At 39.0% G+C, this 18,279-nt stretch overlaps 1 non-coding gene across 1 annotated transcript; it reads right to left on the reverse strand.

The window, feature by feature from the left end:
* Positions 1-17,463: 17,463 nt before the first annotated feature.
* On the reverse strand, positions 17,464-17,567 carry LOC147493341 (small nucleolar RNA R71). Its single transcript, XR_015200622.1, has one exon. It is a non-coding gene; the product is annotated as a small nucleolar RNA R71 (small nucleolar RNA).
* Positions 17,568-18,279: the final 712 nt, after the last annotated feature.

Here is an 18,279-nt window from a genome sequence, read left to right on the forward strand (position 1 = left end):
CCCACTGAGCCTTTCATTAGCCCTTTCATAAACCACAAATCCTTTACCCTGTTACAAAACAAAATAAAATAAAAAAATTCAACCTACCCAACTTAGATAAGTCTGAGAATAGAATAAGGCAGAAAGAAGAAGAGAAAAACCTGTGTAAACAAAAGTTAGTTAATTGCTTCAGAAAATAAAGAAAAGAAGTTTCCATCCAAAGAAAAGAAAAATAGAAATAGAAATAAAATAAAAACTCCAAAAAAATAGAATAAAAGGAGTCAAAAGCCAAAGAAAAAAAAATATATATGGCTAAGGATGGAAACAAAGTGCAGAAGAAAAAGTAAATAACAATGTTTTCTCTAGTTACATAATATGAAGACTCTATTATCTCAGACTTGTCCCTCTTGAATATCCATTTCCTTCCTTCTTAAACCATCTCCTAATCCCCGCAACACCTAATAAAGACCTCTAGTTCAATTAGGAATAGGTTAGTGGGATAGTAAATGGCAGATGTGTTTGATCAACTTCGGCTTCCTTGTGTGTCATTGAGATTGTAAGGTAAAGTATGCCCATCGCATTAATTGGAGTAGCAAAACTTGAGTGGAAAAATCGAGAGTGATTTTTGTCTTGACTTTTATGTGAGAACCTACTTAAGGACGCTTATTCCGAAGTTTCAGAACGGACACATTCTTGCATTTCATAGCATTACTCATTGTATATATGTTTATTCATAGATGATTGATTATTATGCATCGACATGATTATTCTGTATTCATTGCTAGTAAGATGTATAGATAATTGAGACATAAATAAGGAAACAATAGTTTTATTTCTTAGTCGTTGTAGTATAGATGAAGTTTGTGAGTACCTTCATCGGAAAACTCTCACGAGGCTATAACTTCGTCCACTAGAGAATTCCTAGTGGTTTAAGGCCTTGTTGCATATGGTCAATGCAATCGCGCTCAAGTAAGCAGAGTAGATAGAACTCCATTTTTGGTCACTTATTCTAATTTCTCATCTTTACTTGAGGACAAGCAAAATGCTGTTTGGGGGTGGTTTGATAAGAGCCCAAAACTGTAGTTTTAACCCCTTAACCATCATACTTTTAGACCAATTATGTGAGTAATAGTTAAGAGTTAATACTGATTACGTGTTTTTATGCATTTCAGGCTTCAAACTCCATTATGTGCAGAAATGTGCCACTTTAGTGAGATAAAAGAGCAAAGGTCAGTTGCTAAGGAGTTCTGTGAATAAAGGCCAAGATTCAAGGAGACAAAGCCTTTGTAAAGCCCGGTCAAAAGCTAAAAAGTCAACACGGGCAGAAACAGCACACAAAGTCAGCAGAACTTCCGAAGACCATATCTTTGGACTCAGACCTCGGAATTGGGCCTACCTTATGTCAAAACGACCGGCTCGGAAAGAGCTTTCCAATGGTACAAGCCTTGACCCAATCAGAGGAGCAGAAGTGGACGAAACATCTGTCGAAGCCAACTGCAGCTGAAGAGCCCATTTTGGACTAAAGAAATTGGGTTTTGGGCCTGATTCTCTGGCCCAAAACATGGCTCCAAGCCCATGCACGATTTTTGGATCTGAAAGTATAAAAACAAAAGCTTAGCTTTTTGTTAATGGTAGATAGTTAGACCTAGATTAGAATTAGATTAGTTAGCCTCCATTAATGAGTTTTAGAACTTAGTTTTAGAATTTCATTTTCTTGTTTTAGATTAATTTCTTGAATCATTGAATATCATTCATTAGATAAATAAAATAGTGATTATTCTTGTCATTTCGGTTTTTGTTATTTCAATCTATTAGATCTAGTTTTAATTTTTGTTGATTATCATTTTTTAGTTGTTAATTAGATTTTAATTATTGTTAGTTAAATTAGTTAAGTTAGAATTTTAATATGATGTGTAGTTATAATTCAATGGGAAATGATGGGTTGATGACTCAAGGCTAAAACCTCCATTAGAGGGGTTGATGAAGCTTGATGAAAACTTAGTGGTATAGTGTAGAAGCATTGTAGAATCTATTCCACTCTAGAAGGTCGTGATTCGCCATGAGAATGGGTGGACGACCTCACATGCTAGTTAGTATTTGGTAGAAATGCCATGAACACTAGGGATTAGAACTCGAAATTCTTGCCGTAAGAACGTAAGAATTGAGATACAAGAATCTATGCTAGGTTATTAAGTTGGATTCGAGGTGGATTCAATCCCCCTCTAATCCTTTATCTAGATTCAAAAACAATCATATTTCCATAGCATTCGTAGTTTAAATTCAACATAATCAATTTCATATTGTATCGTAGTATAACACCCTTCGTAAAGCTCTCATTAGACTTAAGACTGATCAATTAGATTAGAAAACACTCCATGCTAGAGAACTAGGAGTGGAACGAATTTGTTACTCCACTCTATTTCGATAGAATTGAGAGTAGAAACTTTGATAAATATAGACACATTAATAGTTTTAGTTTACTTACGTTTTGAGTTCATCGTTCATTTCGTAGGTAAACTATTCATGCTAATGTTTTATCAATAAGCACCCAAAACTATAGTTTAAAGCCCTTAACAGTATTCCGTTTAGGCCAATCATGTTTATAATAATGGGAGTTTATTACTGTTTGCTTGATTTTGTGTATCTCAGGTCTTGGAGTTAAATATGTGTTATATACATCACTTTTGCAAGAAAAATGAGTCAAAATAATGATTGCTAGAGAAGTTCTATGGTGGATTTTTGACAAAAGTCACCCCTGAACTTGCCCCAGATAACCAGTTACACCCCTAAACTTGTTTTTAAGCGAAAAAAACCCTGAAGTTGCTAATGCCAACCGCAACTATTAGTTTGCTTAATGTCGTTAGCAACATATGACGTATTTCGTTTTTTAGATGACGTCATATATAAATTTTCTTACCTGGCGCGTGCCTAATGGATGTAGTGGAAGTCAAGTAGCCAACCCTATGCTCTTATGGAATTGCACTACGGCCTACACAATAAAATCATTTCAATTGGTTATAAACCGAATGTAGCATTCCCCTAAAACTAATCCAACGGTCTAACCAACACCAAAGCCCCCCTCAATCATAATTTATATAATGTGATACTCGGATCAGAGTCTGCTTAGTTGGGTATGTTTGTATTGTCTAGTTGACTTCCACCTCATCCATTAGGCACGCGCTAGGTAAGAAAAATTATATATGATGTCATTTAAAAAACAAAATACGTCATATGTTGCTAACAAACTAACAATTGTGTTTGGCATTAGCAACTTCAGGGGTTTTTTTTGCTTAGAAAAAAGTTTAGGGGTGTAACTGGTTATCGGGGGCAAGTTTAGGGGTGACTTTGTAAAAAATCCTTCTCTGGTTAAAGCCTAAGTTTTAAGGAGAAAAAACATTTTAAAGCCTAGTCAAAGTTGGAAAGTCAAAGTCAACTCAGGCATAAAAAGAACATAAAGTCAATAGAACTTCAACAGGCTGTATTTTTAGACTCAGACATCAGAATTAGGCCTATGTTATGTCAAAATTAAACAACCAGTTGAGAAATAGTTTTCTAATGGTCTAGGCCTCGACCCAATCAGAGCAGTAAAAATGGACAAAAAGGGTATTGTGTAGTAAATTCTAGCAGTAGGACCCTTTTGGACTTAAGTATTTAGGTTTTGGGCTTGATATAGTGACCCAAAACATGGCTCCCAAGCCCATACACGAAATTGTAACCTAAACCTCTATTTTATAAAGAGGTTGAGGGCAAAGCAAAATATATCACCTTCCCCATTAGTTTAGTATAATTTAGGGTTCTTATTGTAGCCTCCAACCTCCATTAAACACCTTCAAGCTTTTATCTAATTCAATTTCTCTCTTTAATTATGCCTTCTTTTAATTATAGTATAGTTGTTATTCCACTGAAGTTAGGTTAATCTCCCCATTAGAGGGGATGATTATGAAGCCTAATGAGGAGTTTTGATGTGTAAGGATGGTTGTTTCATTGTGAATGCTTAACAGGTTTAGTTTCTTATGCATGTTTAAAAATAAAAGTGTGTATTGAATTAAACCAATGATTATTAGGGTTAGACATAAATGTTTAATCATAATTCTCTTTCATGCTAGTAGTAATGACGATAAAGATGTAGGTTATTACTAGGGATCAATAAAGTTCGAAGCTTTTGTTTGAACATTAAGGGAAGACAAAAGATTATAACTTTATAATGAAATAACTTGATTTTTATATCTAGATAACTTATTAGTTAGATTATTCATTCACTCTATATTTTCTCCTTCATTGAATCACATATTTTATTGCTTAAATAAATTAGTATAAGTTTAAATTCATAAGTTTAATTTCGTAATATAAATTTGCATCTATCAACATTACTCTCACCATTATTTCCTTGTGTTCCATTAGTTGAGTTCATATGCATCTAGATAATTAAGAGTGGAACGAATCCATACTCGTATATTGCATGTCTATGTTTAGAGTGTAAGAGAAAATTGATACAAACTTAGAACGGTAGGATTACATATTATTAGTGTTCTTAGCAATAATAATAGTAAAATTGCTCTTTTTATGATTATCAAATAGCGTCGCTGCCATCTTGATTGCTTCTAAACTGAATTCCGTTATTGCATTCAAGCGAAACAACCCAAATTCACCCACCCACCTTGCTGTTTTCATTTCTACTTTTTTTATTTCCATAATTTTTCGTCTGGATTTGATACTGAGTTTTAAATTTTTTGTGTTATGGGTTTCATACGAGTTGAAAATTCATCTCCTAGAAACACTGTGACTCTCCTGGAAAATTTTGGAGTACTTCCGAGTAATCTTGAGGGTGCACGTTCCCCATTTACTCTTCCACAGAGGGTGCACGCCCCCTCTTTTGTGTCAGTACAAAAGGCGCACGCCCCTTACTTACTCTTGTTTAGAGGGTGCATGCCCCCTTACCCAGTACTCAGACTTTAAGTTTTTTACGTTAGTCCACAATTGGCCTAAAGAGTACTACCCAGTACTCATGTGAGCCCAACCACGTTTCCAAAAAGCCCAGTACTCAATTTTACAAGCCCAGTCTAGAAACCCAGTGTGCGAAGCCGACAATAATTTGCAAAGTCTAGCCCATCCTAGGAAGCCCAAATCCAATCAACTGTACGACCAAAGGCCCAGCCCATTCGAAACAACCAAAGCCTACTGGAGAGAACCTGTTTCTCCACTCCATACTTAAGGGGTGCATGCCCCCTATTTATACTACACCAAAAGACGCACGCCCTCTAGTCAGTTATGATTTTTCTTATTTTTTCTAGGTCACTTCTTGGTCCTAGAAACGTGCTGGTACGGTGCTTCAGGCTTCTACAAGACGCTATAACTCGTGCTTGATGGCGCTAGCTAGTAAGCGTAGCAAGGAGGCATACATGTGCTCCTACTTCGACTCCTCGTTTCTTCTGTCATAGGAGTTCAATTCTAGTAATAATCAGGCTTGTTTTACTACATTGGTTGTTTCTTTAAACTTAGACTTAAATGTGCCTGAGATTAAGATCTGGTAAGAAGAAACCCTCTAGCGTATTTTATCTTAAATGTCAACGCATATGCCTATCTAGAAGATCACACACTACACCTGCACCAATGGCTGAAGAAGCGGAGACTCCACTCTTTGATTTTTATAAAGCCCTGAATGGTGGACCTAAGTCATGCATCGTTCTTGCAGACCCAGTGGGGGATTTTTGAATTCCCCCGAACATATTTAACTTGTTACCGGTTTTCAATGGTTTAGACCACGAGAAACCTTATCAGCACATGCGTAGGATAGAACAGGTTCTCACTACCTTCCATCATCCTAGTATAAGTCTGGAACAAGTTAAACTTAGGGTGTTTCCTTTCACCCTAGCCGAAAAAGTGACATCATCGTTAACTGCTCAAACGCCAAACTCCATGGACACTGTCATGCCCCAAGACCCAACACACACATCCCGAGGACGAGGAGTGAATCTCGAGGCCGACACCATCCTAATTCTAACGAAATTTCGACAGAGTTTCCTTTGTTTAATCGACATTTCGTATACAAAAACCTGTCATAAAACCTGTCATAACCCCTGGACATCCCATAATTCATCCTTCCAACCATATATATATCCAACAACCATATATACTACTCTTAACTTTAGATACTACAAGGGGATATGGATCAGATATCTACAAAACAAGGAGAACCGTTGCCAAATACATCGATTATTACATCAAAATGACCTAGCTCTCTATATATACAACAAAAGAAACTAGTCTCTCTCTATACAACCAAAATCACTCGACTCTGTCCCTCGTCAACCATAAGGGAAACCACCCAAATCAAATCCATAACCATCATCCTCGGTGGTAGGGAAAGTCTCCTCTGCAACTGGATCGGCTGAAATGTTAATGTAGGATGAGCAAAACAACTATGCCCAGTAGAAACACACATAACCAATAAATAGTTTACTTATAGAAAAAATTTAAAACATGTAGGGTTTCCATAAAAGTATTCAAATATCGTGACTATATATATACATCACTAAATAGCAGAAATCATCTCGACATGCTTCATTGATATACAAAATAGAGTTTTTCACAATCATCATACAACTATTGTGGCCACTGCATCCTATTAGAATGGTGAGGGTACGACTGGTACTCAGCCCCAGTCACAGGTAAATCTCGGTTCAGTACTTTCCAGTGTGAACCATGCACCGTTGTTTTCCTGATTTTACCGGCAGGGAGCTGAAATGTCGTTGTCGTGTTTGTACACACAAAATCCCCAAAGCTTTTAGGGCTCAGGTGGGCCCTGTGACCACGACCCCCATACGGGATGTCACCTAACTTACGGTGGTCAACCGTTCGACGACTGCAGACCGCTTTCGGGATCGACACAAATCCGAGTGGACTAAACTCTCTCCTCGCGGCGTCTAAACCTCATCGAGGTAGCATGTAACCTCACACAAGCTAATCACCATACAGCGTGACACGTACAAACATGGTTATCTAGAAAAGTAGAAAAGGAATTCCCGGACTACTTTCAGTGATGCATCCTTTTAAAGGTGGCCCACCACCTCGAAAGGTGTACACCACATTTGGAATCCTAAAGCGAACTGCCGTCTCCAGAAATGCGAAAACAGTTCCTTCTTTATAGGAATTCACAATTCCTTTTCTAAATCCCCTCGTGATAAGCATAGTAATATATATATATATATATACTCGTATTACCGGTCATTTCCAAATACTATATACATATTTAGTTTTTCTTTTAAAACTGTTGGTTCTGTATGTGTGAGTTCCTGGATTTCCCACAATCGAGTAAACGCAACCTATAACTCCTAAAGCGGGCGGTCATAGTAAATGACAACCGATGATTCCTAAACGCTTAATCATCGTAAAAACAACAACCATCCACAGGACAATCCGGAACCTCACGCATAGTTACAAACAATCGGGTAATCCTTACCCGCATTACAAAATCCATCTCTCTGTCTCATTACAGAGACAAGAGACAAGAACCCTTCCCAAAACCAGTTTTACTCTTTTAACAAAGAAAACAAATCCCCGCTACCCAGATTTCGCAAAAAAACCATTTCACCCGAAAGCTATCCATATACTTAATTTATATCGAGGAAAACTACAATGCAAAAACATGAATATCATATATATATGCATGGTTGATACGCAAACTATCTCTTATCATTTTAAGCAACTCAAATCATACATGAAAATAAGCAGACTATATATTGGTATGTAGGTTCCTACCTTAGCAAGCTCCGTTCTCCTCAAGCCCACTTAACCGAATCCACTAGTATTTACTCCTATAACATCATATATATACGTAGATCGTTAGAGTTTATCAAACTAACGAGGAAATTCTTATCTAATGTAAGTCGAGAAGAAATCTCGTCGCTAAGAATTTGGTTTCGTAGCTAATAGAGCTACAGGCCATTGCTAGCACTGTTCCTCTGACAGGGCTCTGTAGTCATTTACAACCACTGTAGAACCGCACGTCAATGCCAATCATATCTATCAATCCACTAATTATTATGATTTTTTTTCCCAACTCTAACTACAACAAATTCCACTCTTCAATTCACATTAAATCCAATAATACCAAGTGGGTGCTCTTTCTCACTCACTCAATACTCAACATGATCTTAAACAAGTGTGAACTAACATCAATGCTCTAAAATTGATTGAATATACCAAAATCCTTACCAAGTCAGCAAGAATAGCTCCTTAGCTTGCTTCTCCACCAATTTCGCAAGCTCTACTTCTCCAAACAAGCTACTACCGAATACCACACCACCCCATATCAATTATCTCTCATCAAATACAACCAATTAAATCGAAATCGAGTTTACACTAGCGATTTGAGAAGAATTTACTCACCTGTTGCTGTGGTACGACGAACTTCCAATCAATTTTGAATCTTCACGCTTGGGTTTAGTGTTACTAAGGATCGGGTGTTTGAATTCTTGGTCTTAATCGATGAAATTGGGGAGAATTGAGGATTTTCTCTCCTAGGTTTTTGAATAGTGGCAAAATTGGGGAAGAAGAATTGGGTTTGTGCGATTCGTTTTTTTTTCTTTTCTTTTTCTTGTTTAAGTTGTTAAGGCCCAAGCCCAATATGACCAAATTAGGCTTAAGGTCCTAATTAACTTCTAACCACCCACTAATTCGACTTAGCGTCTTAATTATTTTTCCGGCCCAACCCACTTAATTAATTTCCTACATTCTATCCCACCACAGGCTATAACAATAACCCACTCATGCGTGTAAGCTGTTAACTCGTGACAGCTTCGAACGCAGAAAGCCACTAACCGACATTTTTGTCAAATTTTCGTATGTAAGTTGCTTACTTAACGTGGCTTATGAGTCGGAGTTAAGTTTCATTAAGTTATGTAACCCCGACCGACCAATTACATAAATGTCCCTAGGTTGGCTATGAAATTTACAAAAATACCCTTAACGAGAATTTGAGTCTTTACATCCTACCCTCCTTAAAAGAAAATTTCGTCCTCGAAATTAAATCATACCTTAGTTCTCGAACAATTCTGGATATTGTTGCCGCATATCCGATTCCTTCTCCCATGTTGCTTCCTCTACATTGTGATTTCTCCACAAGACCTTTACTAACAGAATGACCTTTGACCGCAATCTCTTTTCTCTCGTATCTAGAATCTGAACTGGCCCTTCCGGATAGGTAATGTCTTCTTCTAATTCCAACGATTCCAAATCGACCACATGTAGGGGATCAGGCTCATACTTGTGTAGCATCGAAATATGGAACACGTTATGGACACGTGATAGCCTTTCCGGTAACTCCAGCCTATATGCCAACTCTGAGATCTTCTGAATAATCGAAAACGGTCCCACATATCTAGGTGCAAGTTTCCCTTTCATCTCAAACCTCTGAATTCCCTTCTTAGGAGATACCTTCAAAAATACCCTGTCACCTTCATAAAATTCCAAGGGACGTCTACGCCTATCCGCATAGCTTTTCTGACGACTCTGGGCTGTGAGCAACCGATTCCGTATCACTCTAATCTTCTCGGTGGTGTCACTAACCATTTCTGGCCCCAACATAATACTATCTCTGGTTTCAGTCCAGCAGAGAGGTGTTCTGCAAGGTCTTCCATACAACGCTTCAAACGGAGCCATACCAATACTAGATTGGTAACTGTTGTTGTAAGCAAACTCAGCCAACGCCAAATGAGTCTTCCAACTACCCCCAAAATCAAGGACGCAAGCCCGAAGCATATCTTCGATAATTTGAATGACTCTTTCCGATTGCCCATCGGTCTGCGGATGAAATGTTGTACTGAATTTCAGTTTGGTCCCTAATTCCCTTAGAAGACTTCTCCAAAATGAACCGGTAAATTAAGTACCTCTATCTGAAATTATCGATAATGGTGCCCCATGCAACCTCAGTACATCTGACATGTAGATTCTACTTAGCTTTTCAGCAGAGTAAGTAGTCTTAACAGGTATGAAATGGGCATACTTGGTCAGCCTATCAACAATGACCCATATAGAATCCATTCCCTCACTGGTCCTCGGTAACCCGGATACAAAATCCATGGTTATATTCTCCCATTTCCATTCTGGAATCTCAAGAGGTTTAAGAAGACCAGGTGGTCTATGGTGTTCCACTTTCACCTGTTGGCATGTGCCACACTTCTTCACATATTCCACAATGTGCCACTTCATTCCCGGGCACCAAAACTGATGACGCAGATCTCTGTACATTTTGGTACCGCCAGGATGAATGGTATACTTCGATCTATGTGCTTCCCTCAAGATATCATTCCTCAGAGAGTGATCAAACGGTACCCAAATTCTTCCTCTAAATCTGATACTTTCGTCTCCGTGTTTTTCCCAATCGACATCCTCGGCATTCTCTACATATCCTCGGTACCTAGGTCCATCCTTCGATGTATTCTGGGCATTCACAATCTCCTGGACTAAGGTGTTTTCTGCCACACGCATCGCCATCATCGTGTGGCTAAATAACAGCACTTCTGAGGATCTCCACTTTGATTTCCCATGATTTCAAAACCATAAGAAGCAGCAGACTCCAGCAATTGCCACTCCTTCATCATCATCTGAGCACAAACATGTTCTCGCTTCCTACTCAATGCATCGGCAACTACATTTGCTTTACCCGGATGGTATTGCAATGAGAACGTATAGTCCTCCATGTACTCAACCCACCTCCTCTGTCTCATATTCAAATCCTTCTGCGAAAACAAGTACTTGAGACTCTTGTGATCAGAGAATATCTCAAATCTTTCACCATACACATAATGTCTCCAGATCTTTAAGGCATGAATAATCGCAACTAACTCCAAGTCATGAGTAGGATAATTCTTCTCATAGGCATTCAATTGTCTTTATGCATACGCTATCACTTGGCCTTCTTGCATTAAAACACATCCTAACCCGGTGTTAGAGGCATCAGTATAAATCACATAACTCTTTCTCGGATCGGAATAGTCAAACCATATATTATGTTATCAATCGGGTCTTTAGCTCTTGAAAAGCTTTTTTGCATGCCTCCGTCCATTCAAACTTCACCTCCTTCTGTGTCAATCTAGTTAAGGACGATGCTATGCTAGAAAATCCTTCTACAAAACGACGATAATAACCTGCCAATCCCAAGAAGCTTCTGATTTCCGTCGTTGACGTCAGTCTCGGCCAATTATTCACTGCCTCTATCTTTGAACACTCAACTTTTATTCCATTCTCCGATGCAACATGCCCTAAAAACTTCATCTCATTCAACCAGAACTCACACTTGCTAAATTTGGCATAAAGCTGATGATCAACTAAGGTTTGGAGAACAATCCTCAAGTATTCCTTATGTTCAGCCCTAGTCTTGGAATAAATCAAGATGTCATCTATGAATACGATAACAAATTGATCTAAGTATTTCCACATCACTCGGTGCATGAGATCCATAAACACAGCTGGTGCATTTGTCAAACCGAATGGTAACACCAAAAACTCAAAATGCCCTAACCGTGTTCGGAAAGCTGTCTTCTTTATATCTTCTTCTCGAATTCTCATCTGATGGTAGCCTGTTCTGAGATCTATCTTCGAGAAATACTTAGCCCCTCTTAACTGATCGAATAAGTCATTGATCCTAGGCAACGGATATTTGTTCTTGATAGTCACATTATTCAGCTTTCGATAATCCACACATAGCCGAAAAGACCCATATTTCTTCTTCACAAATAACACCGGTGCTCCCCAAGGTGACTGGCTTTCCCTTATAAACCCCAATCTTTTTAATTCATCTAATTGGGACTTGAGTTCTCTCATTTCGAGAGGAGCCATTCGATAGGGAATCATCAAAATAGGCGACGTTCCCGGCATTAGATCTATTACAAAATCTATCTCACGCCAGGGAGGCAATCCCGGCAATGCATCTGGGAACACTGCCACAAACTCACCAACCACGGGAACAAGCTCGGAAGATTCGAACTTCGGCCCTTGGAGACTAAGACCAGCTAACAATCCGTATCTATCATACTTGAAGTCAGACTTGGCCTTCACAGCCCGAGATACTGTATTTCTAATCCCCTTAAACACAACCTCAGGCTGCCCTGGTACTTTAAAAGTCACCGTTTTTGCAAAACAATCTACATGGGCATGATATTTTCCTAACAAATCCATCCCTACTATAATATCGAAATCTTTTAAGTCCATCACCGTTAGATCAACTACCATCTCACTATCACCTATCTTTATTACACAATGGTGACACACTTTGAAGAACATAGTTTTCTTTCCCAAAGGAGTGGATAAAATAAGCTTTCTCTAGTGTTAACTACATCCAAACCAAGAATTTCCACCATATTTTTAGCAATGAAAGAATGAATAGCACCCGTATCAAACAAGACATGCACCTTATGTGTAAACAGACATATCATAACTTCAACCACTTGATCGGTAGCGCTGATATTTGCCCCCATCGCATTATATACCGTGGCTTCCTCTTGGACTGATGCAGGATCCACAACTTCTTCCTCTGGCACTAGATAATACACCTTGCCATGTGGTCTCTGTTCCACCCCTGAATTGGACTTGGGACAAAACCGCCTGATATGCCCAGCTTCACCGCAACTATAACAAACCACACTCTCTCTCCCTGACTGTGTACTATGTGGTATTACAGATTGCAATCTAGCTCTCTGACCCTGAGGCCTCAAATTCTGCACTGGTGATCTGGTCTGAGAAGGAGTAGGTACCTTCGGTGCCATCTGTGATACACTCATCGGTCTCGTAATTGGTAGACTCTGTGCTGGCCTAACCACATTCAAACCCCTATATGTACGGTGGTGCCCCCTCCTTTGTTGTGCTCGCTAGATGATGACGACCTATACATCTGTTGCGACCCGGAACCACTGCCTTGATAAACCTGCCTATTTCCCATATCCTGCCTGCCCTGAAATGTCGACTGTCTTACCCTTCCAACCTCTTGCCTATGGAGCAATAACTGATCATCAACTCTTTCAATGCCTTGAGTCCTTCTCACAGCCTCAGCATAAGAATCGATCTAAAGGACCGACATCTTGCCTTGCATATACGGTTTCAACCAGTCAATGAATTTCCTAGCCTTAGCTTTTTCTGTGGAAATCAACTCCTTCCCGTATCGTGAAAGAACAGTGAATTTCTCTTCGTACTGTCCCACGGTCATGTTTCCTTGTTCCAATTTGAGGAATTCCATTCGCTTCTTAGCTCTCGCCGCCTCGGTAACATACCTCAAAAGGAAGAGTTCCTCAAATTTAGCCCAACTCATCGGAAACGTCTCCACATCCTTAACACTGATCCACCAGTGTTTGGCTTCACCTCTAAGCATGAAGGCAGCCAAAGTAACCCGTTCCACATCAGTACACATCATGGAGTCCAGCATACTAGACATGTCTAACAACCAGTCTTCGGCTACTTTAACCTCAGAAGACCCCACAAATTCAGGTGGACGTAACCTGATGAAATTTGCAAGCAGAAAATCTGATTGACTTTGCAGTGGTGGCCTGAACTCCTCAACTCTCACTACGGTTAGGGATACTACCTCTGGTGTTACGCCAGGTGGAATAACAACAGATGTTAGGAGAGGTTGGGGCTCGCTCTGACTAGCCCTTAAACTTTCCATCTCAGCTCTCATCTCATTTTGTGCTTGAGCCATTTGATTCATCATAGCGAGGAGCCTATCCATTCGGTCCTCCCGACCACGATCCGTAGTATCATCACCACTAGTACTTTCGAATCCATGGTAACTATTCTGCACATATACAAAGAGCTAACTCAGTGTTTGATAAATGAGAGAGAGAGTTTTCAAAATTATGCAAGAGGCGCAGGTCGCGCTTAAGTAAGGCTTGGGTGAGTGCAGGTCGCACCCTGTGGAACTTGCAACCACAGAACGATCGTAGGTAGCAGCGTGAGGTGCACTATAATTCCAGGAGATAAGCGCAGGTAGCGCTCCAACATGCCTTCGGCAGAGCGCAGGTCGCGCCCTCTACTAAGACGTGAAAAAAAACACTCCTATTATATAGTGTCCGATTCGCAAAAAAATTCGACGAGTAACCGCGCTCTCCGCTGTGACAAGGAGAATAACCGTGCGAAGTTTTGCTATTACCCAGCTAATATTAACGCTTAACGTAACGTAAACACTACTTAGGGTTTTATTAGGTTTCGACTAAAACTTCCGAAACGCGTCATGACCGAGTCCCCCCCTACAACTCCCAGACGGATCTAATAGTGGATGCTCTGATACCACGTTATGTCACACCCCGAGACCCAACACACATCCCGAGGACGAGGAGTGAATCTCGAGGCCGACACCATCCCAATTCTAACGAAATTTCGACAGAGTTTCCTTTGTTTAATCGACATTTCGTATACAAAAACCTGTCATAACCCCTGGACATCCCATAATTCATCCTTCCAACCATATATATATATCCAACAACCATATATACTACTCTTAACTTTAGATACTACAGGGATATGACGGTATATCTACAAAACAAGGAGAACCGTTGCCAAATACATCGATTATTACATCAAAATGACCTAGCTCTCTATATATACAACAAAAGAAACTAGTCTCTCTCTATACAACCAAAATCACTCGACTCTGTACCTCGTCAAGCATAAGGGAAACCACCCAAATCCCCATAACCATCATCCTCGGTGGTAGGGAAAGTATCATCTGCAGAAACTGGATTGAAATGTTAATGTAGGATGAGCAAAACAATTATGCCCAGTAGAAACACACATAACCAATAAATAGTTTACTTATAGAAAACATTTAAAACATGCAGGGTTTCCATAAAAGTATTCAAATATCGTGACTATATATATACATCACTAACTAGCAGAAATCATCTCGACATGCATCATTGATATACAAAATAGAGTTTTTCACAATCATCATACAACTATTGTGGCCGCTACATCCTATTAGAATGGTGAGGGTACGACTGGTACTCAACCCCAGTCACAGGCAAATCTCGGTTCAGTACTTTCCAGTGTGAACCATGCACCGTTGTTTTCCTGATTTTACCGGCAGGGAGCTAAAATGTCGTTGTCGTGTTCGTACACACAAAATCCCCAAAGCTTTTAGGGCTCAGGTGGGCCTTGTGACCACGACCCCTATACGGGCTGTCACCTAACTTACGGTGGTCAACCGTTCGACGACTGCAGACTGCTCAGGATCCTGACACACATCCAGGAGTGGACTAAACTCTCACTCCTCGCGTCTAAACCTCATCGAGGTAAAATGTAACCTCACACAAGCTAATCACCATACAGCGTGACACGTACAAACATGGTTATCTATAAAAGTAGAAAAGGAATTCTCAGACTACATCCAGTGATGCATCCCTTTAAAGGTGACCCACCACCTCGAAAGGTGTACACCACGGTTGAAATCTAGAGCTTAACGCAGATCTCCGAAAATGCGACAACGGTTCCTTCTTTATAGGAATTCACAATTCCTTTTCTAAATCCCTAAAGTGATAAACATAGTAATATATATATATATATATATATATATATATATATATATATATATATATATATATATATATATATATATATATATATATATATATATATACTGGTATTACCGGTCATTTCCAAATACTATATACATATTTAGTTTTTCTTTTAAAACTGTTGGTTCTATATGTGTGAGTTCCTGGATTTCCCACAATCGAGTAAACGCAACCTATAACTCCCAAACGGGCCAGTCATAGTAAATGACAACCGATGATTCCCAAATGGCGAATCATCGTAAATAACAACAACCATCCCTGGGACAATCCAGAACCTCACACATAATTACAAACAACCGGGTAATCCTTACCCGCATTACAAAATCCATCTCTATGTCTCATTACAGAGACAAGAGACGAGAACCCTTCCCAAAACCTGTTTTACTCTTTTAACAAAGAAAACAAATCCCCGCTACCCAGATTTCACAAAAAAACCATTTCACCCGAAAGCTATCCATATACTTAATTTATATCTAGGAAAACTACAATGCAAAAACATGAATATCATATATATATGCATGGTTGATACGCAAACTATCTCTTATCATTTTAAGCGACTCAAATCATGCATGAAAATAAGTAGACTATATATTGGTATGTAGGTTCCTACCTTAGCAAGCTCCGTTCTCCTCAAGCCCACTTAACCAAATCGAGCCCACTTAACCGAATCTACTCGTATTTACTCCTATAACATCATATATATACGTAGATCATTAGAGTTTATCAAACTAACGAGGAAATTCTTATCTAATGTAAGTCGAGAAGAAATCTCGATGTTAAGAATTTGGTTTCGTAGTTAACAGAGCTACAGGCCATTGCTAGCACTGTTCCTCTGATAGGGCTCTGTAGTCATTTACAACCACTGTAGATTGCACGTCAATGCCAATCATATCTATCAATCCACTAATGATTATGATTTTTTTTTCCCAACTCTAACTATAACAAATTCCACTCTTCAATTCACATTAAATCCAATAATACCAAGTGGGTGCTCTTTCTCACTCACTTAATACTCAACATGATCTTAAACAAGTGTGAACTAACATCAATGCTCTAAAATTGATTGAATATACCGAAATCCTTACCAAGTCAGCAAGAATAGCTCCTTAGCTTGCTTCTCCACCAATTTCGCAAGCTCTACTTCTCCAAACAAGCTGCTGCCGAACACCACACCACCCCATATCAATTATCTCTCATCAAATACAACCAATTAAATCAAAATCAAGTTTACACTAGCGATTTGAGAAGAATTTACTCACCTGTCGCTGTGATACGACAAACTTCCAATCAATTTTGAATCTTCACGCTTGGGTTTTTTGTTACTAAGGATCGGGTGTTTGAATTCTTGGTCTTAATCGATGAAATTGGGGAGAATTGAGGATTCTCTCTCCTAGTTTTTTGAATAGTGGCGAAATTGGGGAAGAAGAATTGGGTTTGTGCGATTCTTTTTTTTTTTCTTTTTCTTGTTTAAGTTATTAAGGCCCAAGCCCAATATGACCAAATTAGGCTTAAGGTCCTAATTAACTTCTAACCACCCACTAATTCGACTTAGCGTCTTAATTATTTTTCCTGCCTAACCCGCTTAATTAATTTCCTACATTCTATCCCACCACAGGCTATAACAATAACCTACTCATGCGTATAAGCTGTTAACTTGTGCCAGCTTCGAACGCAGAAAGCCGCTAACCGACATTTTTGTCAAATTTTCGTATATAAGTTGCTTACCTAACGTGGCTTATGAGTCGGAGTTAAGTTTCATTAAGTTATGTAACCCCAACCGACCAATTACATAAATGTCCCTAGGTTGGCTATGAAATTTATGAAAATACCCTTAACGAAAATTTGAGTCTTTACAGACACATAGGCTAAACTTGTTCAATTGTTCATGGTACAGTTCTACCCACCACTGCAGACAGATGAAATGTTTCAAAAGATTTATTTCTTCAATGAGAACACTCATGAGTCCTTTTCAGAGGCGTGGAATCGGTTAACTGATCTTTTCATTGAATGTCCACATCATAACCTTTCAAAAGACACGCTTGTCCGTGCTTTCTTCAAAGGACTTTCACATCATCACACTTTTACTACTCTGATTGGGTTGAGTCCTGGACCATTAGAAAGCTATTTCCGATCCGGTCGTTTGGATATAAAATGGGCCAATGCCGAGTTCTAGGTCCAAAGATATGGCATGTTGAAGTTCTGTTGACTTTATGCTCTTTTTCTACCTAGGTTTTGGAGTTGAACATGTGTATAAAGACATCACTTTTACATAGAAAAAGAGCTAAGATGATTGCTAAAGAAGTTATATGATTAAATCCCAAGTATGAAGGAGAAAAAACCTTTTTTAAAGCCTAGTCAAAGCTAAAAAGTCAAAGTTAACTCATAATACACAAAAGCAAGTAGATAGTGATAAACTCACATTATATATTATAAACATAATTGGCCTAAGTAGACTACTGTTAAAGGGTTAAAACTACAGTTTTGGGTGCTTATCACCCAACACTGATGGTTCTGTTACAAATAAAAGCTATGGGTATTGAGGCTCTATAAGGGACGAGGATAGCAGAATTGAATCCAGCTTGCTTATATAGGTTTTAAAGGCATAAAATCAGTTATATACCATGAGCTCCTTGCCATCAAACAAGGCCTAATACTCTGTAGTAATATGTGGTTCAAGAAGGTAATGGTGGCTTCAGACTCACTCAGAGCCATCAATGTTATATCCTAAATAAAGAAG

The sequence above is a fragment of the Coptis chinensis genome, chromosome 6 (genome assembly GCF_015680905.1).
Source record: "Coptis chinensis isolate HL-2020 chromosome 6, ASM1568090v1, whole genome shotgun sequence".
NCBI lineage: Eukaryota > Viridiplantae > Streptophyta > Magnoliopsida > Ranunculales > Ranunculaceae > Coptis > Coptis chinensis.